Source organism: Montipora foliosa, chromosome 12 (genome assembly GCF_036669935.1).
Source record: "Montipora foliosa isolate CH-2021 chromosome 12, ASM3666993v2, whole genome shotgun sequence".
Lineage (NCBI taxonomy): Eukaryota > Metazoa > Cnidaria > Anthozoa > Scleractinia > Acroporidae > Montipora > Montipora foliosa.
In genome coordinates this window covers 26,402,775-26,427,909 of record NC_090880.1, presented here as the reverse complement: position 1 = coordinate 26,427,909, position 25,135 = coordinate 26,402,775, and the positions used below count along the sequence as shown (strand labels likewise).

Genomic DNA, 25,135 nt, shown 5'->3' with positions numbered 1-25,135 from the left:
CCAGTCCACCGCAAGGTTACCCCCAGCATTAGATTCGCCGGTACCCATTTATACATCTGGGTGGAGAGAGGCACCGTGAGAGTAAAGTGTCTTGCCCAAGTACACAAAACGATGTCCCTGGCCAGGACCCGAACCCGGACCACACGATCCGCAGTCGAGCGCACTAACCCATGAGGTCACCCCACCTCCCACATCTTCGCAAATAAGGTGTATGCCAAATGGGGAGCAGGGCTGGCGCAGTTGTGAGATCACTCACCTCTTACCAATATGACCCGGGTTTAATTCCCAGATTCAGCGTCACATGCGGGTTCACTTTCTTGGTTCTCTACTCTGCTCCGAGAGGTTTTTCACTTCTCCCTCGTTTCAAAAACCAATGCTTATTGAGTTAAATTGAGAGAAACGAGAAACCGCGACCTACAACCCAGCAAGTTTCCCGGCTTTCTAAAGTACAAAAGAACCTCAAACCCTGAGTGTAACAGTTTATTTGTTAACAGTTTTATTTTAACAGTGACAATTTGTAAAAGTGGTCAAGTGCTGTAAAATTACCGGAATACATATCGGAAGGTAATTTCGATCGATCCGCCATTTTCAGTGCTGAACTTTCAATTTGCTTTTTTTTAAAAAAAGGACCCACGCCTGGTGTTAAAAATCACAGCTATATAATATTATAATACAAAGTATGCTTTCAAAAACTCAATGTTACTTATGTAACGTCCACGTTTGTTTTCCGGTTTTAAGATGTTTCGACATACAGTAATTCAAACAACACTGCGAGATTGCTTTTAGAGCAATGTGGTGAAAATTACAAAACTGGAATATAATGACGCTAAAAAAAATATTGAGGGAAATTAGTTCCGACAGAACGCGTAAAATGGAATTTCGCCGCAGCATACACGGTTACGATCGTGTAGAGTCGGTTATTTCACAAAGCCATTTAGATCATTTCAAAGGCCTGCTTTGCAGATTTCCCGAAAATTGAAAACATATCAGGTCCGGAAAGGCTATAAAACTACAACCCTCTTTTTCTGAAAAGCTGATTTTCCCACATGTCTTCGAGAAAAGAAAAAAGAACTGTGAAATTTCGTACCTTGAAACCACTTGGGTTTGACGATACAAAAGAGGTATGTGGTTCCCGAAAAGTTTTCCGTTTTTGAAGTTAAACGAATGTACTCGCGAAGATTAGCTACTGTTTTAAAAAAACGAGATGTAAACGGTTCTTCCTCTATGGTAATTACAAGGTAGGTCTATGTGTTAGAGTCCCAAGCTTTCAAGCCTGGTTAAAAGGTCAGCGGCCAATCTGAACGCTTCTTGGGCCTGCTGGGAATCCTGGAACGCGTCCTTTGGTGCTCTAGCTGGCACGTGACTGTTTGGATACCGTGTCTCGTCATAGTAGGTGGACAATCGGGCAACCACTGACGTCACGTTAGGGGCTCCAGGCAGCTGGGAGAGGTCATAACTTAGTTTCACCAAGTCGTGACTACACAACTGACTGTCGGCGACTCCTGAGAGTGCATACAGCGATGTCTTGAGGGCCTTTTCCGCTACTTGATGACATTGAAAACAGACCAGGTAGTATAGCGGATCTCGGGCAGTCAAGAGATGTTTGACAGAACGAAGGCCCTCTCTGCTTTGACTCATCCAAATCTTAGCGAGGCGTGTGTTGGGAGCCTGGTAACGTCTCCTGGAGGATGACGCAAAACCGGAGAATCTCGTATTGTGGCGACGGAAATTCTCGTAGCTCGAGCGCTGTCGGCGAGCTCTTTGATTCCAGCGCGTAAAGAAGTCAGAGAAATTGTGGCCCCTGAAGAAATCGGAGAAATCTGGCCGCCCTCTGTTGAAGTCTTGTCTATGCCCTGCTGCCGATCCACCTTTAGATAGCCTGTCTACCTCGTTTTGAATGAACTTCATGACCTCATTCGCAATGTCTTGCCTGTCCATGTTCTTGTCTGGGTGCCAACGAAGGTAGAGTCGTCTCACGGCCTTTGTTCTTTTGTCCACCGGAAGTTTCCAAATTTCGGCCAATGCCTTACGCACTTCTTCAAAAGCTTTTCCCAGCGTTGTGGGCTTGGGAGGTTTGGCAGTAGCTCCTTGAGAAGAAGCTGTGGACGGTCCTGCTTTCGTTTTTCCGTTTTCTCCACCTTTTCCTTGATATGGTACAAGCTGCACTGACTCTGAGACAGGCTCGTCTTCTGTTGCTCTTCCCTGTTCATTATCTTTTTGGGGTCGTTATATCTTGTATAGGTCCAGCACGTCCACTCCTTTCTTTTGGTTCCCAATGTCTATCATGTATCTGCTAAGATATTTGCTCTGTCCTTTCTGCTTCCTCTTTTTCTTATCCTTCTTTTGTTTGGCAGGCTGCGGTGTTTGAAGACGATAAAGAATCTTTGCGTAATTGTACTTGGGTTCTTCATCAGTAGAGTCTTCCGTCTCATATGCAACATATTCCCCGGGTCGAAAATAAAAGTCATGGAACTGAACCAGAAGGTATTGAAGCTACTCGGGATATTCTGTACCAAGCTCAGGTTCATGTTGTCGAGAGCCTTCAGCATCCATATCTTCTGCCACACCAGCAGTGTCGAGTATAGATGGTATTTCTTGCGGATCCATGCAATGGAGAATGGCTGAAAGATGCAAACAGCTTTCTTTGTCGACGTAACACCCTATTAGTTGGTTTATCTCTCTGCAGAGAACTCTGCGAATATTGCTCGGCTCTACACCGTGTTTGATAAAAATGTGCTTCCTGCCATTTTCCTTCCCCACAAAGCACTCCTCGTCATTTGACCTTTTGCTGTTTGGAATAGGTGTATCTGATCCATTGTCAACTAGTTCTGTGGACAACTCTTCCATGCAGCTCATGCCTAGTTCCTTTTGAAAGCCGCGAACGTTGTCGCGAACTTTATCTGTTAACTTAGCCCTCTGCCACCGATACTTGAGGATTCTCAGGAGTCCATCCACGAGTTGCGGAGAAAATACCACCTGCCGGAGACGTTCTGTCGCTTGGCATTTACTTTCAATATCGGCGCGGCACTTCTTTTCTTTACACTCTTCACGAAGTTCTTCCCTCACGAGGGATGCCAACAGTTTGGGTCGCAAATGAACTGGCAAAAGATCAACAAGTTGCTCTGGAGTCGCAAACGTCAGTTCTTTTCTCAGAGGATCAAAAAAATCGTAAGTAGTGTGCGCAATGCGATACTTGTAATGAGGGCAGTCAAAGAGCACAAGATCGCTAGAATGGTGAAGCGGTTGCTCCCTGCTTGGAAGATAAAGGGTACGAAATCCTGCTAAAGGATTGTCTTCACAACTTGTTTCTTCATCTTTAGTTTTGTCGTTTAAAGCGTGCAAAGTATAAAATAGCCCATATACTGCTTGCTTTGCGGCTGTCAGCTCATTAACATGCATCTTCTCCTCTCCAATTGACTCTTTTAGACGACTGAGAAGTTTGGCAAATTGTGCAGGTGTGGCGTTTTCCATTGCCCCAAGTCGTTTGAACAAGTGCTCAAATTGTCCATACTCTCGCGGAACTCTGTACAAGTAAGGTGGTAGCTCTTTTTCGAGATGATACGCCAACTGTTCACAGCAGACAAAAATACGCCCCTCTTCGACAAGAATGCAAGCAACGGAAGAAAGAAGACTTTGGATTGTGGCACATGTTTCTGAACACGACTCAAACAAATCGTTACTCGGACAGTTGCTCATCTCTGTTAGAAACGTGAAAACTTGGATCATAATTTGACTTTGCAGACAGCGTTTGGGCTCTGGCTGTTCCCGATCTGCGCGCTTGGAGGCATCCCTTCAGATATTTTTTACATTTTCAATGACTTGATCCAGGGAAGGTTTCTTCAGAACATGCAGCTTTGCTAACTTTGCAGACTCTGTGGTGGCCCACGATGGAAGAAGCGAGGCGGATGTCCACACAAGCCTCTCGTAACTGTGGGGGACTGAATCCTTAAAATGAACGAACGGAGGAAGTTGATCCTGGTTTCCACTATCAACTAAATGCTGTTTGTGAAGGTGAATTAGCTCATCAGTTGCCTTTTGAGAAGCCAAGAACTTGATTGTTGAGAGCTCAGATAGATAGTTTTCATCATGTAGGGAGGTGTCGTTAAACAGGTGTTTCACTAGCACCATAGACTTTTTCTCCAAGCCAGGGCGACTTGAGTTGTTCACATGCTCTGCTTGTGTGGCCACATTGTTAGCAAACGTTTTGAACTGATCTTTGCTCACGTCTCCTTTTAGCCCAATTTCGCGAAGAAGATGTAACCAGTCAGAATCCTCGGTAAATGGCTTTGGTGGCTTTGATTCAGGGGGTAACATCACTGCAAAAACTTTCACACCTGGGTCATAAAAATACGAGGCCATCCGTGGTGTCCCAGAGGAATCCGGAATGAAAGCCAAAGTTTGCAGAGAATTGATAACTCTGGAGCGTTGATTTCTTTTGAAGCAAAATGGCAGCAATACTCGCCTAACGTATTCGAGGTGCACCATTCGCGTTGTTTGCTTTAGATCAGGGAACTTTGGAAAAATGAAGTCCAAGTAACAATCTAAGTGTGTCCTATCTCCTGCTCCCAAAACGTTTCGGTACAAACAGTCAAGCTTTGGTTGGGGTGCCAGGAACAAACATCCGTTTCCAGTCATCCAGACTTCTGACTCCTCATTGGGTAAACCAGTTGGTACAACATAAATCGATGGAAAGTTCTCTAGGCTGACAAAAGTTCCACGAAAAGTCTTGAAGAATGGTAATCGTTTCACAGTTAAAGATGACGTAACGTTGGCTGTTATAGAACTGACATCTTCTTGAAGAAACTGCAGAATAGAAATCATTTCATCTTCAGAAAGTTTGCCGGAGATACTTTCTTGTTCTATCAGGTGGTCGATTACTTTGAGTACATCTTGCGAAGAGTTGGGGTGAGATAGGCATGGTTTGAGTACGGGAGAGACATCCCGTTTTCCATCGCGACTAATGAGATTGGCATCAAGTTCATGGCATCTGAGTTTGCGTAATAACTTGACAACGTTTCTTTGGCCAGGTGACCAAGCCTGTGATGAAGCCAGGTCAAGAATGACTTTACCTTTAGAAACTGGACTTAACATTCGACATTCGACTGGACTTAACAACTTAACATTCCCGATGAAGTCGGTATTACTGGCCACTGGCCCAAAGGATTTAGGAAACAGTCATTCGGATCCTTTTCATGAACTTTGAAAATAAACTCCCAAAGTAGCTGCAACCAATCTTTGGACGGGCCTTTCTTCTCATCCCATGGAATAAGGTTGTTCGTCTCATACCAACTGTCGTTTTTATTCTCTGGTAAGAGCGATGCTAACGCGGAAATGTCAAATTTCCTGAGCACATGCTGATTGGTGGCAAGTATTTCCTTCTCGATGTCCAATAAAGGCGAAACGATTGTATGATGGATGAACAGGGATCTCTTTGTTGGTACCAATTTACAAAAATGAGTCAGAAACACTGGGTTAGCTTCTTGAAAACGCCTGAGAAATCCATCCTCAGTTAGTAAGAGAGGTAATCCAGACATATCTGTGGCAAATTGAGGAGCCTTCATGCAGTAACTCAACATGGAGAAAACACCAACCGCTGAGCCTAGTTCTGTCGCCGAACCTTCTTTCAAAAACTGGATGACTGCCTCAGGAGTAATCTGCCTTACACTGGTGCCTGCTTTCCTGAAATCTTCAAAGAGTCTTTGGGAGGAATTTAGGAGGTTGAAGCCAATTCTCAAAAGTATTTCGCAGCACTTTTCATCTGAGACCGACATGTGCTAAAAAATCCTTGTGAGGGAGGTAGCCAATAGCAGCGATTCGACTCTTTACTTTTAGACGGTAATAATAATAATAAAGCTTTATTTAAGTCTCAAATCTTATAGCCAGGCACATGTGCCCTACTAATCGGGGAGACATAAGGAAAGAAAATAAAAATACAATAAATCTAATCTAATTCACAATTCAATGCCAAGAAATATAGATGTATGTACACATATATAGTTTGAAAAAAATTATAATCAGGTCAAGTATGTTAAGTCAAGTTTTCTAATTCTGTTCTTAAAAACACTAACACTAACTTTGGACCACAAATGAGGTCCAAAGTATCTAAGGCTGTTCTTACCGTACTTCACTGTGTTAAAACTGTTTATTGAAAAATCAGTATTTCTAAGATTATATTTATGATTAGGGCAAGGAAATAAGTCTATGACAGTTTTTGGTAGCAACTTGTTTTTAATCTTATACATAAATATTGCGATGTTTTGTAATCTTCTGTTATATAAGGTGGTTAACTTAGCTCTCTTCAGTAATTCCTCGTAAGGTGATTTATAGTCAGTTCTCAGTAAATATCGTGTTAAAGAATCCTTGTGAAGGAGGTAGCCAAAAACAGCGATTCGACTTTTTACTGTCAACGTCTTCTGTTCTTTTACCAGGCACTTTAACAATGTCTTTCTTTACCAGGGGTAGTAAACTTGCATCTTGACAACAAATCCTGCAAAACAATGATGAAGCCAGAATGGTCCAATGGTTATCGACTGATGCTAAACGAGGAAAGAGACCATGGTACCATCGCAAACTTTCATAGATCTGGTGTGTTTTGGAAAAGCGATCCTCTACAGCAATTTCTGACCCAGGGACAAATTCCCTGGCCGTCAACAACAGCGAAACGTAGGCTTCAGCCAAAACCTTCGTTTTCACGAAGTTGTTCCATTGGCTCCCGAATCCTTCATTGTTTTCATCCTGCCACAGATTTCTTCGTGCAGAATCAAGGTAGAAATGACCGTTAACGTGAACAGGAAGACTAGTATTTAATGGTAAAGGCAAGAAACAGTAGGCTTTATATTGTGATTCCAACCAGACACTGGACGTGAACGATGACTGCTCAAAAACCTTGGCAGCAATGCCTCCTCGAGGTAGCAAACCGTAAGGTCGACCATTTGATACTTCCTCTGTTGTATCACTGGGCTTCAGACCAACGCATTGATGAATAAGCCTTTCTCCTTTCTACGAGTGTACGTAATTCCGAACATTCAATTTCATTCGTTTGCAATGTCTTGGCGCGCTTGAGGTGATCTGAAAGCTGTTTCTGAAGATCAAAATCTGCGTCTGATATCTCTGCAGAGACTGAATATAACTGCTTTAGCTGGCCCTCTTAAATCTTGGACTAGGTGATTTTCGTCAAATGGTTTAAGAACAGGAGTATTTCTTTGGCTTCGATGGTGAACAAAGTCATGAACCTTCTTATCTGTTCATGCATGAGAAACTTGCTCGTTTGATATTAGTGATATCCAGGACAAGCTATTGTTTCTCAGGGGAAGTCAGAACATTGTTGGCATAGCTAAATCGAAATGATCCTCAAGATAACAGGGAAATATGTAGTTGTAGTCAGAGCGCTCTTTCTCTCCCATAGGTGCAATAAGACGCCCAGGGCTTTCTTTTGTTGCTCAAGGAGCATAGCGACAGTGAGGATCAAGAATACACAGCGTGTCTCCATTGGAGATGAAACTTGGACAGTCTGTGAGGTGGTAAACTGAGTTAAATCCAATGCCATACTGCCCTGTCTTCGCTGGATCGTCTGTTTTGCTGCCAATTCCTAGTCTCTGGATATCTTCCAAATCCTGTTTTGAGAATGGTCTATCGTTGTACACACACAGGGCAGGCCCTTACAACTCTTTCCAGTTTTTACTGAGGAGGCGAGTGGTGGGATGTGTTCGGGGATCATAAATGAAGTGTACCTCAGTTGCTCCCGCATCGTCAGCGTTCTGAACGAGCTCTTTAAGGATTCCTAGGTCACATGGATATGGCTTCAAATCCCTTTCCAGCCATCAGTCAGCTCTGGTCAGCTCGCTGACCAAATTCTTTTCCAACCGGGCGTGATATTTTAGCTAGTTTCCTTGAACGAATGTCAACCACTCCCATTTTGTAGGCAAGATCAATGGGCACGTGCTTGTGAACATACCAGGTATCAACTTGTGAAGACACCCACGGCGCATCATTTATAGATAAGTTTTGTGCAGCTCGCATAACAAGGCAGTCGTCTGGCAGTGGAATCATGCCATTCTCCTCTTGAAGAACGTCATCTGGTGCATCCAACAGTTCTTCGATCAAGCACTTCGTAACTTTAAATTCATCTTCACCGAGAGGTCTTCCTTGCTTCGCTTTTCTGAACTCATACAGAGTACGTATGAAGTCCTTTGTGTTAAAGTAGTCTCTTACTCCTGTAGCACGGAACAGGCGTGGATAATTTTCGGCAAATGCTCTCGGAACTTCGTAAAGAAATGGTTCGCCGATTCCATTCCACGTAAATGCGAACTGAGAGGATGACAGAAAGTTTCCTTGGATTAATATCCAGGACCGTTTGGCTAATCTTTCAATGATGATATCTGCAACAGGAGTGGAAAGGAGAGCTTGAAGATAGCTGTATACGTCTTCGCAAACGTGTTGCAGACATTGGGCTTCACTTCGACAGTGGATTGTAGAATCGATAGCTTCGTCCAGCTGAAAAAAAACTTCGTCAACAGTTGGCTTCCGAACGTCAAATCCAAACAGATTTCTCGTTTCCTCATTAAGTCCTCCACAGCCAAGGCTTTCACTGTCATCAAGGACTGGACTAGATGATCCTGCGTTGAACTTGTATTCTTTCCCATACAAGTGTTCAGCAGGGAGCATATTAACGTCCTTTCCATGATCGCCGGATCCTCTCCATTTCATGGGGTAAGTTTTTGGTTTCTTGAGAATGGGAAACAAGGTAGTGCTCCTTAGTTCTGCCGTGATTTCATCTAATGGGTCCCCAAGATTGTGAAGATAACCATTGAAATACTCCACGATACACTTAACTCTCCTTCGAGCAACTTGTTCATCTTTCAGCCTGTATAACACTTGCACGGTTTTTGCTCTCTCGAGCAGACTGTCCCAGTCAAGGATGTCAGTTTTCATACCCAGCTTCTGAAGCATTAGAAGCCGCTCTCGTGTATGGTAGCATGTTCCAACCGGAAAGCGCTTGTCCTCTGGTGTAAACAAGGGTGCGGCTGCACCATTGGGACTTATCAGCTCTTTCGGACGTGCTAAGTCTTTGTCACCTGGGCCACAAGGAATACAGCTTTTTGATGTTAGCAAGGAGAAATACAGTATCCCTGAAGGGTCGTCTTGAAGACGCGAATGCACTCGTAGGCAGTGATCCATCAGATAACAAACAATGCGATCTCGTAAATCACCAGGAATATTCTCAATATGGGGAAAAAAGACTTGTTTAAGAAACATTTCTGGCGTCATTGTTCGCTCTTTGATCATTTCATCACACCCAGCCTGTTTGAAGCCTTTCTTTGCAAAGTCAGGCAGCTGAACTACTTTGTAATCATACATGGAAAGAAGAGTTTCACTGTTAGGAATATTTTGTAATTTCGCGTCTTGAAAGATACACTGGATAATTGGAAGCCATTTTCCTCCCACATTCACCAGTGAAAGATTCGAGTTGGCGATTTTTTGATAAACGCTGTTGATGAGCGCTTTCCACGCCGTTGATTCTAACGTCTCCGGATTTGGCCAAAGTAAAAAACTACTGTAGAGTGCGATCTTCCCTTTTTCTTGCAGGAACACCATTTCTTCTAAGAGCTGAATGTAGGCTTGGGACAGTGCATCGTCCATAAGGCTTCTGTTCCATCTAACCTCTAAGGGCTGGAATCTACCAATTTCAGCTGTTGTACTTTCCCAGATTCCTCGACGGTTTGATGTGACTGCAAAATACCCGTTTACGTGGACAGGTAAACCGGTTGGAATGGACAGAGGTAGAAAAGAAAATAGTTCCCCTCGAAGGACCTCTGGTTTTGAGACTCCCTCATCATCGCTTCTGGAGGATATCTTTCCTGCTATTCCTGAGGCAGACAGGAGACCCTGTCTTTTACCTTCTTTGCTTGTTGCTAAATTGAAGGAACGACCTGTTCCGAGGCAGGACGTCACTAACCAGGTGCCTTTTTCATGTGTTTTTGTTCCACTCTTACCATTCATCGTTGAAGAAATGGTCACAATCTCTGACCGCTTAGGAGATGTCGTGGTACCGCTGTGTTCAATGGCTGCCTTGGTCCATTTTGCACAAGATTCAAGAAAGGTGGGTTGTCTTCCAGATTTCTGACCCGATTGATGAAAACTGACTGTATCTTTCGTCACCTCAAAAAGAACTTGAGACGTTTCATGACCAACAGAGTTCTTGCTTATTTCTGAAAAAGTGACCTTTTGCACATTTTGGGTAAACAAAAGCAAGCTTGGTGATGATTCTTGAAAAGAACGGGCTATGTTGTGAATCTCTTCCTTACTGTAAATCTTGTCACTGATTTCCCCTCGCTTTGTTCGGAACGCAAATCTGAACAATGTTCCTTGAAAAAAGAACTCCTCAGATACATTTGGCAGAGTAGTATCGCAGCCAAACAATCCGTTGAAAGGTGCAAACTGATCAGAAAAGTACAGTAAATTGCTCGGATTCACTGAAAAATCCAACTTAATCCCAGGCTTCGAGGGACTTTGAATTTGTGCTTGGAGGTGACTTGTATGTGGATCAAAGAACACTGCATAACTTCGAGTTATAAAACTCGGTACATCAGTGAAATGGTAAACTGAGCTGAAACCAAGTCCAAAGCGACCTATCTTCTCGAGATCTTCTTTCTTCGTTGCTCCAGCCAACTTTGATATGTTAACAAAATCATCATCTGAAAAAACGGCATTGTTGTACACTAAAAGCGCGGGTCCTTGACAGTCTGCCATACCAGGGGCCAATAGCTTTTCTGTTGGGTGACTACGCCAGTCGAGGAGAAAATGCACTTCAGTTGCCCCAGCATCATCTGCATTTTGGACAAGTTCCCTGAAGATGCCGACGCCCTCTTTGTACTCATTCAAAATATTTTTAAGTCTCAAGGTAACTGGCTGGCAAGGGACGCGCGTGCTTATGGGTGGAACACCCAGCAAAGATGCAATTTTTGGGGAGATTGTATCATGGATCATGGGAAACTGATTTGTGACTGGAAGCTCATGGCCTGCTTTCTTCAACTTGTGAACATACAAGGTATCAACTTGTGAAGACACCCACGGCGCATCATTTATAGATAAGTCTCGTGCAGCTCGCATAACAAGGCAGTCGTCTGGCAGTGGAATCATGCCATTCTCCTCTTGAAGAATGTCATCTGGTGCATCCAACAGTTCTTCGATCAAGCACTTCGTAACTTTAAATTCATCTTCACCGAGAGGTCTTCCTTGCTTCGCTTTTCTGAACTCATACAGAGTACGTATGAAGTCCTTTGTGTTAAAGTAGTCTCTTACTCCTGTAGCACGGAACAGGCGTGGATAATTTTCGGCAAATGCTCTCGGAACTTCGTAAAGAAATGGTTCGCCGATTCCATTCCACGTAAATGCGACCCGAGAGGATGACAGAAAGTTTCCTTGGATTAATATCCAGGACCGTTTGGCTAATCTTTCAATGATGATATCTGCAACAGGAGTGGAAAGGAGAGCTTGAAGATAGCTGTATACGTCTTCGCAAACGTGTTGCAGACATTGGGCTTCACTTCGACAGTGGATTGTAGAATCGATAGCTTCGTCCAGCTGAAAAAAAACTTCGTCAACAGTTGGCTTCCGAACGTCAAATCCAAACAGATTTCTCGTTTCCTCATTAAGTCCTCCGCAGCCAAGGCTTTCACTGTCATCAAGGACTGGACTAGATGATCCTGCGATGAACTTGTATTCTTTCCCATACAAGTGTTCAGCAGGGAGCATATTAACGTCCTTTCCATGATCGCCGGATCCTCTCCATTTCATGGGGTAAGTTTTTGGTTTCTTGAGAATGGGAAACAAGGTAGTGCTCCTTAGTTCTGCCGTGATTTCATCTAATGGGTCCCCAAGATTGTGAAGATAACCATTGAAATACTCCACGATACACTTAACTCTCCTTCGAGCAACTTGTTCACCTTTCAGCCTGTATAACACTTGCACGGTTTTTGCTCTCTCGAGCAGACTGTCCCAGTCAAGGATGTCAGTTTTCATACCCAGCTTCTGAAGCATTAGAAGCCGCTCTCGTGTATGGTAGCATGTTCCAACCGGAAAGCGCTTGTCCTCTGGTGTAAACAAGGGTGCGGCTGCACCATTGGGACTTATCAGCTCTTTCGGACGTGCTAAGTCTTTGTCACCTGGGCCACAAGGAATACAGCTTTTTGATGTTAGCAAGGAGAAATACAGTATCCCTGAAGGGTCGTCTTGAAGACGCGAATGCACTCGTAGGCAGTGATCAATCAGATAACAAATAATGCGATCTCGTAAATCACCAGGAATATTCTCAATATGGGGAAAAAAGACTTGTTTAAGAAACATTTCTGGTGTCATTGTTCGCTCTTTGATCATTTCATCACACCCAGCCTGTTTGAAGCCTTTCTTTGCAAAGTCAGGCAGCTGAACTACTTTGTAATCATACATGGAAAGAAGAGTTTCACTGTTAGGAATATTTTGTAATTTCGCGTCTTGAAAGATACACTGGATAATTGGAAGCCATTTTCCTCCCACATTCACCAGTGGAAGATTCGAGTTGGCGATTTTTTGATAAACGCTGTTGATGAGCGCTTTCCACGCCGTTGATTCTAACGTCTCCGGATTTGGCCAAAGTAAAAAACTACTGTAGAGTGCGATCTTCCCTTTTTCTTGCAGGAACACCATTTCTTCTAAGAGCTGAATGTAGGCTTGGGACAGTGCATCGTCCATAAGGCTTCTGTTCCATCTAACCTCTAAGGGCTGGAATCTACCAATTTCAGCTGTTGTACTTTCCCAGATTCCTCGACGGTTTGATGTGACTGCAAAATACCCGTTTACGTGGACAGGTAAACCGGTTGGAATGGACAGAGGTAGAAAAGAAAATAGTTCCCCTCGAAGGACCTCTGGTTTTGAGACTCCCTCATCATCGCTTCTGGAGGATATCTTTCCTGCTATTCCTGAGGCAGACAGGAGACCCTGTCTTTTACCTTCTTTGCTTGTTGCTAAATTGAAGGAACGACCTGTTCCGAGGCAGGACGTCACTAACCAGGTGCCTTTTTCATGTGTTTTTGTTCCACTCTTACCATTCATCGTTGAAGAAATGGTCACAATCTCTGACCGCTTAGGAGATGTCGTGGTACCGCTGTGTTCAATGGCTGCCTTGGTCCATTTTGCACAAGATTCAAGAAAGGTGGGTTGTCTTCCAGATTTCTGACCCGATTGATGAAAACTGACTGTATCTTTCATCACCTCAAAAAGAACTTGAGACGTTTCATGACCAACAGAGTTCTTGCTTATTTCTGAAAAAGTGACCTTTTGCACATTTTGGGTAAACAAAAGCAAGCTTGGTGATGATTCTTGAAAAGAACGGGCTATGTTGTGAATCTCTTCCTTACTGTAAATCTTGTCACTGATTTCCCCTCGCTTTGTTCGGAACGCAAATCTGAACAATGTTCCTTGAAAAAAGAACTCCTCAGATACATTTGGCAGAGTAGTATCGCAGCCAAACAATCCGTTGAAAGGTGCAAACTGATCAGAAAAGTACAGTAAATTGCTCGGATTCACTGAGAAATCCAACTTAATCCCAGGCTTCGAGGGACTTTGAATTTGTGCTTGGAGGTGACTTGTATGTGGATCAAAGAACACTGCATAACTTCGAGTTATAAAACTCGGTACATCAGTGAAATGGTAAACTGAGCTGAAACCAAGTCCAAAGCGACCTATCTTCTCGAGATCTTCTTTCTTCGTTGCTCCAGCCAACTTTGATATGTTAACAAAATCATCATCTGAAAAAACGGCATTGTTGTACACTAAAAGCGTGGGTCCTTGACAGTCTGCCATACCAGGGGCCAATAGCTTTTCTGTTGGGTGACTACGCCAGTCGAGGAGAAAATGCACTTCAGTTGCCCCAGCATCATCTGCATTTTGGACAAGTTCCCTGAAGATGCCGACGCCCTCTTTGTACTCATTCAAAATATTTTTAAGTCTCAAGGTAACTGGCTGGCAAGGGACGCGCGTGCTTATGGGTGGAACACCCAGCAAAGATGCAATTTTTGGGGAGATTGTATCATGGATCATGGGAAACTGATTTGTGACTGGAAGCTCATGGCCTGCTTTCTTCAACTTGTGAACATACAAGGTATCAACTTGTGAAGACACCCACGGCGCATCATTTATAGATAAGTCTCGTGCAGCTCGCATAACAAGGCAGTCGTCTGGCAGTGGAATCATGCCATTCTCCTCTTGAAGAATGTCATCTGGTGCATCCAACAGTTCTTCGATCAAGCACTTCGTAACTTTAAATTCATCTTCACCGAGAGGTCTTCCTTGCTTCGCTTTTCTGAACTCATACAGAGTACGTATGAAGTCCTTTGTGTTAAAGTAGTCTCTTACTCCTGTAGCACGGAACAGGCGTGGATAATTTTCGGCAAATGCTCTCGGAACTTCGCAAAGAAATGGTTCGCCGATTCCATTCCACGTAAATGCGACCCGAGAGGATGACAGAAAGTTTCCTTGGATTAATATCCAGGACCGTTTGGCTAATCTTTCAATGATGATATCTGCAACAGGAGTGGAAAGGAGAGCTTGAAGATAGCTGTATACGTCTTCGCAAACGTGTTGCAGACATTGGGCTTCACTTCGACAGTGGATTGTAGAATCGATAGCTTCGTCCAGCTGAAAAAAAACTTCGTCAACAGTTGGCTTCCGAACGTCAAATCCAAACAGATTTCTCGTTTCCTCATTAAGTCCTCCGCAGCCAAGGCTTTCACTGTCATCAAGGACTGGACTAGATGATCCTGCGATGAACTTGTATTCTTTCCCATACAAGTGTTCAGCAGGGAGCATATTAACGTCCTTTCCATGATCGCCGGATCCTCTCCATTTCATGGGGTAAGTTTTTGGTTTCTTGAGAATGGGAAACAAGGTAGTGCTCCTTAGTTCTGCCGTGATTTCATCTAATGGGTCCCCAAGATTGTGAAGATAACCATTGAAATACTCCACGATACACTTAACTCTCCTTCGAGCAACTTGTTCACCTTTCAGCCTGTATAACACTTGCACGGTTTTTGCTCTCTCGAGCAGACTGTCCCAGTCAAGGATGTCAGTTTTCATACCCAGCTTCTGAAGCATTAGAAGCCGCTCTCGTGTATGGTAGCATGTTCCAACCGGAAAGCGCTTGTCCTCTGGTGTAAACAAGGGTGCGGCTGCACCATTGGGACTTATCAGCTCTTTCGGACGTGCTAAGTCTTTGTCACCTGGGCCACAAGGAATACAGCTTTTTGATGTTAGCAAGGAGAAATACAGTATCCCTGAAGGGTCGTCTTGAAGACGCGAATGCACTCGTAGGCAGTGATCAATCAGATAACAAATAATGCGATCTCGTAAATCACCAGGAATATTCTCAATATGGGGAAAAAAGACTTGTTTAAGAAACATTTCTGGTGTCATTGTTCGCTCTTTGATCATTTCATCACACCCAGCCTGTTTGAAGCCTTTCTTTGCAAAGTCAGGCAGCTGAACTACTTTGTAATCATACATGGAAAGAAGAGTTTCACTGTTAGGAATATTTTGTAATTTCGCGTCTTGAAAGATACACTGGATAATTGGAAGCCATTTTCCTCCCACATTCACCAGTGGAAGATTCGAGTTGGCGATTTTTTGATAAACGCTGTTGATGAGCGCTTTCCACGCCGTTGATTCTAACGTCTCCGGATTTGGCCAAAGTAAAAAACTACTGTAGAGTGCGATCTTCCCTTTTTCTTGCAGGAACACCATTTCTTCTAAGAGCTGAATGTAGGCTTGGGACAGTGCATCGTCCATAAGGCTTCTGTTCCATCTAACCTCTAAGGGCTGGAATCTACCAATTTCAGCTGTTGTACTTTCCCAGATTCCTCGACGGTTTGATGTGACTGCAAAATACCCGTTTACGTGGACAGGTAAACCGGTTGGAATGGACAGAGGTAGAAAAGAAAATAGTTCCCCTCGAAGGACCTCTGGTTTTGAGACTCCCTCATCATCGCTTCTGGAGGATATCTTTCCTGCTATTCCTGAGGCAGACAGGAGACCCTGTCTTTTACCTTCTTTGCTTGTTGCTAAATTGAAGGAACGACCTGTTCCGAGGCAGGACGTCACTAACCAGGTGCCTTTTTCATGTGTTTTTGTTCCACTCTTACCATTCATCGTTGAAGAAATGGTCACAATCTCTGACCGCTTAGGAGATGTCGTGGTACCGCTGTGTTCAATGGCTGCCTTGGTCCATTTTGCACAAGATTCAAGAAAGGTGGGTTGTCTTCCAGATTTCTGACCCGATTGATGAAAACTGACTGTATCTTTCGTCACCTCAAAAAGAACTTGAGACGTTTCATGACCAACAGAGTTCTTGCTTATTTCTGAAAAAGTGACCTTTTGCACATTTTGGGTAAACAAAAGCAAGCTTGGTGATGATTCTTGAAAAGAACGGGCTATGTTGTGAATCTCTTCCTTACTGTAAATCTTGTCACTGATTTCCCCTCGCTTTGTTCGGAACGCAAATCTGAACAATGTTCCTTGAAAAAAGAACTCCTCAGATACATTTGGCAGAGTAGTATCGCAGCCAAACAATCCGTTGAAAGGTGCAAACTGATCAGAAAAGTACAGTAAATTGCTCGGATTCACTGAGAAATCCAACTTAATCCCAGGCTTCGAGGGACTTTGAATTTGTGCTTGGAGGTGACTTGTATGTGGATCAAAGAACACTGCATAACTTCGAGTTATAAAACTCGGTACATCAGTGAAATGGTAAACTGAGCTGAAACCAAGTCCAAAGCGACCTATCTTCTCGAGATCTTCTTTCTTCGTTGCTCCAGCCAACTTTGATATGTTAACAAAATCATCATCTGAAAAAACGGCATTGTTGTACACTAAAAGCGCGGGTCCTTGACAGTCTGCCATACCAGGGGCCAATAGCTTTTCTGTTGGGTGACTACGCCAGTCGAGGAGAAACTGCACTTCAGTTGCCCCAGCATCATCTGCATTTTGGACAAGTTCCCTGAAGACGCCGACGCCCTCTTTGTACTCATTCAAAATATTTTTAAGTCTCAAGGTAACTGGCTGGCAAGGGACGCGCGTGCTAATGGGTGGAACACCCAGCAAAGATGCAATTTTTGGGGAGATTGTATCATGGATCATGGGAAACTGATTTGTGACTGGAAGCTTATGGCCTCCCTTCTTCAACCAACTTGCGTCACAAAAGGTGCACTCGCTGCAAAGAACTAGTTTTAACGTTTTGTCCCAAGTCATAATGGGAACTAGCAGACGTTGGCGAAGCTCAGGACCAAGCGGTTCTTCCCCTCTTACGATCCAGTGGAGGATGTCATGTGATAGTTTCTGGTCGGCTGCTACATCTCTTGTTCCAACTCCTGTCTCGTGCTTTTCCTTGATCATTACAAGAACATCTAGGAAGTCTGAGTCACTGAACGTTATCCGTACGCCGCAATGTTCAAAAAACGCACGAAAGGCAACGAAATCGCCTGGAATGACGTACAGGTAGGGAATGAAGTTGATATTGCAGGAGCAAGAAAAAGCTATCTTGTGTGGAAATGTAAAACCACTGCCGTGCCAAATCCATGCTGGAAAGGTCGAATCACTAGTAATCATTCTGGTGGCATCTTCAACTTTCTTTGATAACTCTTGGTAAATATCTTTCAACATGTCCTCAAAAAAATGCTTTTCTTTGGTAGACATGGCTTCTAATGTTGTGGAGCATGCAGAGCGCAGCTGAGCGATAAGATGACGTAAAGGAGGTGCTTTGTGCCAACCAAAAGCTGCTTCAAGTCTTTCACTGCAGGATTTCCAAACCAGCGGCATCGTAGCTCCCACAATGTTCGCCTTAGACTGGCTCATTATTTCACGAGGACTGTAGAAGCGTGCTCTATCTTCGAACCAAGGCATCATTCCGGGATATGAGGGCGGTCGATCTTCCTTCCGTCGGACCCAGCTTTTAGCCATAAGCCCTTCGAGGAGGGTTCTGTCTGAGTGTAGGATGTTTGGATTCTGATCCAGGAACTCTAGTAGCGCTAATGCCCTACGCGGTGCAACACTGTCAAGGACGTTTTCCAATGTTTGGGCAACTTGCAAAATCTCTTCAGTGTTTGGTGAACTCCTCATTCCAAGTTTCCGCAGTTCTTGAAGTAGGTCGTCTTCCGCAAAGTCGTAATGTGGAAACTTGTCGTTATTTCCTTCAAACAGTCGCTGCAAAATACTCTTCTGGGGATCAAGGATTTCACAAGGAGTGACTAATCTGTTACTTTGCGTAATGACAAACCGAAGATTTCTCAGTGATTCAAGGATAGCGTGGCTTTTCATGTAGTTGTACTGCCGAAGAACCCAACACATCAATGTGGAAATCTGACAATGGTTGTAGAATCCGATGCTTATGCCATTAAAAACAATGGTCATCAAAAACTCTGTCAGATTCATCGCTGGTACACCAAGGCGTTGTAATAAGTCAATTGACTGGATATCCTTCAGGGATATGATACTGGAAGCGTTAGGTATAGGCAAACGTCCTGGAAGTTCGATACCAAATGGAGCAATTGTGCGAGATTGAAATCCATTCTTAACAGCAAGAAAAGATTTTCCATCAACTGCGTCAAAAATAGGCAACCCGAGAAGAAGGCTTTGCTGATCACAGCTGAGCACCGTGGACGACAAAAAGCCTCGGAGCCCTCGTTTTTCTTCTGAGGAGCAATTTGTTGAAATGTTCAGAGCACAGGTACTTTGGCCTAGGACTCGCAAAACTTTAAGGACTCCGTAAGGGTTCGGCGAGGCAATGTACTTGTGTAGAGTGGGGTGATTTACATAAGACGGTATGTTTCCCAACACGATACACCCAAGCTTTCTGAGCAAGGACATAATTTGTCTTGGCAATGAAACGCCTTGATCATGATCTCTGATAGCCAGACTTGATGTTCTCAGCTTCACTAGTGCACGCTGTCCGAAGGTAGTGTGAGGAATCAACGGCAGCTCTTCAACTGGCGAAAGGTTGTCAGAGAAATCATTTTGGATCCATCTCCATACAGACGCCAGCCAGTTCTTTGGTGGATGCCCGTTTTGACCTGGAGACCAAGAAACCAAATGACTGCTTCCAGACCATTCAGTAGGTAGCATTTCCCTTACGAGGTTCAGTGCAATGTCCTGGTTTATTTTCATGAGCTGTATTGGAAGCTTAGCTTGGCGGTTCTTCCAATTACCGGCGGTGTTTGACAAATATTGTACGGCAGGATACTGATACTGGATACTGTCATCAAGAAATTTGGCTTCCATGTTGGGGAAAAGGGAATGCGAATACGTTGCTGATGAAACATAGACAGCAGCCTGAGGCTCGCGGCTGTACTGAAGTGGACAAAATTCGACAAAGCCTCCACTTGCCAAGGGGAGGAGTGGGACACCTTGCATTTCTTTCAGGTTCTTGTCGTTTAAAACATACTCTAGAAGACAAAGCTTCTTCTTCTTTGAAACATTCCTTATGTTCCATGACCCCTTCTGTTTTTGCTTGAGGAGGTTCCTCAAGAAGGCAGGTGTGATAGGACGTGTAGGCCACGACATGAAGTCAATGGCTTTCAGTACGTGATTTGGTAGCGTCACAACAGCTTCATTTGCTTGGGTTAAAGTTTCTAAAACCACTGTTTTGATTTTACTAGAATCAGTCATTTTGTCAAGTAAAACATCTTGGGGTCTTGACCACTTTCCACCACCTGCAGGGGTCCAAAAGACGTTCTTATTTACCAAAATTGAGAACATAGGCTTTAGCACCCTTTTCCATTGACTCTGTACCTCTTGAACAGTCGGCCAAGATAGATACACTAACTTGGCATTTGATGAAGGATCACCCGGTTCTCTTGCGTGTTTCTCAATCAGGTAGAGCAACATCGAGGCGTAAGCTTGGCTTCCAACTCTTTCTGACAACCTGTCATTCCATTCTGTCGTGTTATCATTCTGACAATCCAACCCCGGCCACTTAAGTCCGCGTCGGTTGTCGGTTAAGCCAAAGTAGCCATGGACGTGAACAGGAAAGCCAGTTTTGGCGTCAGCATCAGGTGGCAGAGGCAAGAAGCAAAAGATTCTCCCTCCGGTTGAAGATAAAGCTTGACGTTCAGAGGCATCCAATGGAGCAGCAATACCAATCCATGGAAGGAGACCAAGTTCCAAGGACAATTGTCTCAGGCTTGAATCTTGAGCATCGATCTCGTGGTGAACCAGCCACTTGCGACTAACCACTTTCTCATTTTTTTCCACTTCATCGATATTTAAGGTCAAGGATAACCTTGTGTTTGTGATGCGCCCTTCGCTCAGTCGCTTTATTTGCGTCAAAAGGGATTTCTTCTCTTCATGAACTTGTGATCTGCAGCGGTCACTCAATTTTACGGTAAATATGTGCTTTTGAATGTTGCTCCTGTCGGTTTCAAACAAAGCTATTTCTTCAATATTCTTTAAGAAAAGAAGAATAACAGAAGATTCTTTTTTCAGAGCATCAAACAATTGCCGAACTTTCTCAGGAGTGTAATTCTTTTTTGATAAATCAGATGGCTCAGTTCTTAAAGGAAAACGGAACAGAGTTCCATTATAAAATTGTGTTGATATCTTGCAGTCCAAGACGCCTTCATACGGAAGAAACTGGTCTTTGCACTTTTGAAGAGGCTGGTCTCTCAAAGAAAACTGCTTTCCTGTTTCATTTCTTCCAAAGTGGATTTCGTGAGGATCAAGGAATGCTATAGCGTCACCGCTCATAATGCTTGGAAGATCTAAACACAAGGTGGAAGGAAATTTATGTCAAGTTCTGGTAAATATTACCTTCGCTTGCTTACTCTCGAGTGCAATTTCAGGCAAACAGTCCATTGTTTTCCACACGGTATGATGACTGTCCCCTTGAAGGGACAAATACACTTAATTTATAGTTGTTCCAGGATATAGTTGTTGCTCATTGCCCTTTTTTATAGGAATCAAATTCGACTTAACGAGGCATTATTGCGCCTTTCAACATCATGGGGACTCTGAAATTTATTGTGAACAACAGTTCAATTTTACAGCCGCGTTCCTTATAATTTGCAGTGTCAGTCGGTTGACCGTTCAAAAGAAACCGACAAAGGGAATCGCGATACACCAATCACAACGCGGCATAAGCCTCGTTGACCCACTACGCAGCAGTGACGGCTATGGCATAGGGAGTCATGCAAAGCAGGAATTTTTAACTGCAAAAGCAATGGTTCTGCACAGCCTAGCCGTGTGCTTTTGATTTTAGTACATCTCTGTGAAGTGACCAGTCAGGCGCTTAAGAACGAGACGTTGCTGACCCAGTCATGTCAGTGAAAAGATACTTAGCAATACAAATGTGGTGGTGTCAAGACAAGTTACCGGTACACAGGAAATCAGCTCGCTTCCGGTTGCTGTGATTATGCTCCCTAGTTAGTGAGTTTCTAGGCACTTAAGGCGAACGTGGGAATAAATTTTCAATTTTCTCTCAAGATGTCTGCCCTGTTTATACCAGTCTGAATTATTTTGCACGGTTCCTGCAAATTGTAAAAGCGAAACTAACTTTAGCAATTTTTTCATGATAGCAGTAATACGATTAAGTGATTTGGAATGAAGACCTCGTAGCCGTCTTCGTCAATACGAGTGCGAGGTTTTCTGATGGAACAACAGTGAGCGCGAGCAAATCAGTGTCATTTTGGCAGGGAAACCGTGATACCGTCGTCACTTTAGTATGAGGTTTTGCGAAAATGTCGTCGTGTCAAAACAAGTCAACAACACGGTAGCAGTTGGCATTTTTCGATCAGCAAAAAAGCTCAGTTACCAGCAATAAGAATAACTGAGCAACCTGTAGGGAAGATATCGTTGACGTCACCTATTGTATACTGCTATAGTATTTATATACTACATAGTATTTATATACTACATATACTAGTATATATACTATACTATATTTATAAGGATAGTACGTGCACTATCATTGGTCAATAGCTGAGTTTAGATGAGAGTCTGGTAACACGGCTGTGACATCACACGAATTTTGATTGTTATACCTTGTCAGACGTGCCTTTTGATTGGCTGGTAGGAAATATGAGCGTGTGTCAAGAACATCTGTTTCAATCAAGAATTTTCCTATAATTGTCGAATTATATGTTATGCAAACCCTCGACTGCGTCTTGGGTTGCATAACTGTCTCGAATTCTCCCAACTCCCCCTCGTGTTTAGATGAGGCTATAGAAACACGGAAAACATCCTCTATTTTTTAAATAGTAGATATAATTATATAATATACACTTATATACTAGTATTTATGTATTTATATGTATTTATATAGTATAATACTCCCCAGTGTTACTACTGGAGTTCTACGATGTTGACGTCAACGACTAAAAAAGTTGGTTCACATTTTTTAAACGTCTTCCTTACAATTCCAGATAGTTCAAAAACTAGCCGAACTATCCACGAACTAAAGTTGGAGGAATGGTGTTTAAACTAGGATATAAAATGAAAATTTGCCGACATGCACAAACGCTTTAAATAAAACTTGACATTTGGCCATTTCACGGAGCAAACCTTGCTAAGAATGTGAAACAAAAAGAACAAAACTTCAAAACAAACGTGCAGAGCCAACATTTTGCTCAATAAATGCCATTTTTTTGTGACGTCTGCGTCGTACATCTTAAAGTCCCTATTAGGTGGTTTCACGCTACGCCAACGCCGCCGTGTTGGAGGATGAAGGTCTCTCATTAGTTCCTTTTGTTCATCCACCAGCAATTTTACATTGCATCATTGTTATCTGCGTCTCCACAGATTGGTTGCAGAACACCTATTCGTAAGCTAGCAACCAGTGATCTCCTTTGCCCTCTCAGGGTCTATATGTGCGCTCTTATGTTGACTCTTCTATCTAACTCACCGGTTACGTGATAAACTGAATTGAAGCCTATTCCAAAGCGACCCACTTTCAATGGATCGTCTTTCTTGCTGCTTTGCATGAGTCTCTGTAGGTTTTCCCAGTCACTTTCCTTGAAAAGGGCGTTATTTTGAGCATACAAAGCGCATCCCTGAAACTTAGCAAGACTGGGTCTGTACAGCGACGATCGTCCGTAAAAGTTTGGTCGGGAATCCAGTAGAAAAGAGACTTTGGTAGCCCCTGCATCATCTGCGTGTTGAATAATTTCCTGGGAAAAATTGTAAAAAACCCTATCAATTATCAAAAGAGTCACTGTTACTTGCCAGCCCAGGACATAAGATTGTCCAGGAGACATGACAAAGACGGCCAACCGAGAAATGAATTGGCACGTTTGTTAACCACACTTAGAGATGTAATTTTGCGCAAGCTTATCACTGCAGATGAGAGAGTTCCAAGATGGTGTTTAGTCAAGAGAAAAAGAAAGCCAACCTTTGTCCCCAAAGTTTGGTTAGTGTACAATTAATAAACTAGCAAAAAAGCTGTAACTTATTCCGATTTGAAATTAAATCTGTATTCACATAAATGTGGGCAATTGTGGGCTTGGATAAAAAATAGTCACTTCACTTGAAGATAATGAGATAAGCTTTGTTAACACTACAATGTACCTTCAAAATTTGTCCTCCATCTGGATATCGCTCAAGAATGCTTTTTAAAATGTGCATCAATGGTGGTCGCCTCTGACCATACGACTTCCCTTTGATCAACAAAAAAATAACACTAATCTTAAAATAACAAAAAAATTCTCAAGACTGACTTCAGTAAAAAAATAATATTTAAATCTACCGTTTGTTTCAGTAAACGGTGAAAAGGGAGTTTAAGAAACGACGACGTTTGCGGCAATGGCAACGACGCGAAACAATAACACTTTATTTAAAACTGAACTACGATTATCATATCTCCAGGATTTTCACTGGCTCGCCGGACACATGCTATCGGTTCATATACTTGCTGTATCGAATATGGTCAAGGAACGCGTCAGGAATAAAGCGAGTGGAAACCAACTTTGCAGCTCTGAGAAAAAATGACCGACAAAAGCCGTTTTGGACCGGAATTGACCGAGAGAGAAATCGATGCTTTAGTGGATCCTGGAGTTTTTAATAAAAAAATTATTCTACTCGGGCTTGCTGGATATAAATGATTATGACCAACTCGGCGCTATGCGCTTCATATCCAGCTCGCCCTCGTAGAGTAATTGTTAAATATGATTTAAAGAGGAAAAATGATCGTGCTGTACGTGCAGCACGCATTTTAGCAGATATTTGTGCCTAAGCAGCGGCGTGAAATCACCAAATTCAAGGTTCGCCAAGTTAATGGTCCCCGGAAACCTGTGTGTGTTCTGTTACTATCTGCCGTGGTCCATGTGAAATGTTGATGCAACTGGAGCCTTTGAAACCAATTTATGGCTGTTTTCCGTGAATGGACTCGGCCGCTTCCTCTATTGCACTCTCCTACCTCGTAATGATGAAAAAGAGAGAGAAGCAGCTGGAACAGAAACTCCACGAAATCGCTTCAAATCGACCTAGAAACCACAAAAGACATAAAAGGAACTACAAAGGAGTTCAGGTGAGAAAACGTTATTGAAATATCACTCCTAGTTTTGCCTTCCAATTCTATATATTTTTTCCCCATGGCAAAAACCTTCCAATTTCACTATCATGCGAATTAACGGTCATTTTAATTACGTCAAGTGCGGATCGTAGAGCTTGGATCACCTGTGGTCAAATCCAGGTGGGTTTCATAGCAGACCAACTAACCAACTGACAGAGACACCGCGGCAAAATGAATGCGCATGCTCCCCTTCGAACACATTTGGTTCATTTGATTCGAGCTTTTGAGCTCTTTGTTTTTGAGTTTATTCGGCGGTGAAGGATCGGAAAAGCTCTATTGGACCTTTTGATGATCAAGATCTCACGCTCAACATGCTCACGCTCGACAGAAAAACTAAACAGTAGTTCCGAGTTGTTTCCAACGAGAAAGTCAAAAGAGGTAGGCTTATTTTAGGCATGAAATATTTATTTGTTTATGTCGTTTCCATGGAAGTTATCTTTGCCAAACCATGTTTGCTCGTGTTTCGGTCACACCGTTGAAGACCTAAAAGTTGTAAATTTTAAACTGATAACATTTTTCGTTTACTGTTTTTCGCTTAAGGGCAATTCCTCT

General features: G+C 43.2%; 1 long non-coding RNA gene and 1 pseudogene across 1 annotated transcript in view; one reads left to right on the top strand and one right to left on the bottom strand.

The window, feature by feature from the left end:
• Positions 1 to 25,135, top strand: part of LOC137978645 (uncharacterized) — a 110,523-nt gene that overhangs the window by 20,649 nt on the left and 64,739 nt on the right. The gene's annotated exons all lie outside the window — the stretch shown is intronic.
• Positions 485 to 25,135, bottom strand: part of LOC137978641 (sacsin-like) — a 50,137-nt pseudogene continuing 25,486 nt past the window's right edge.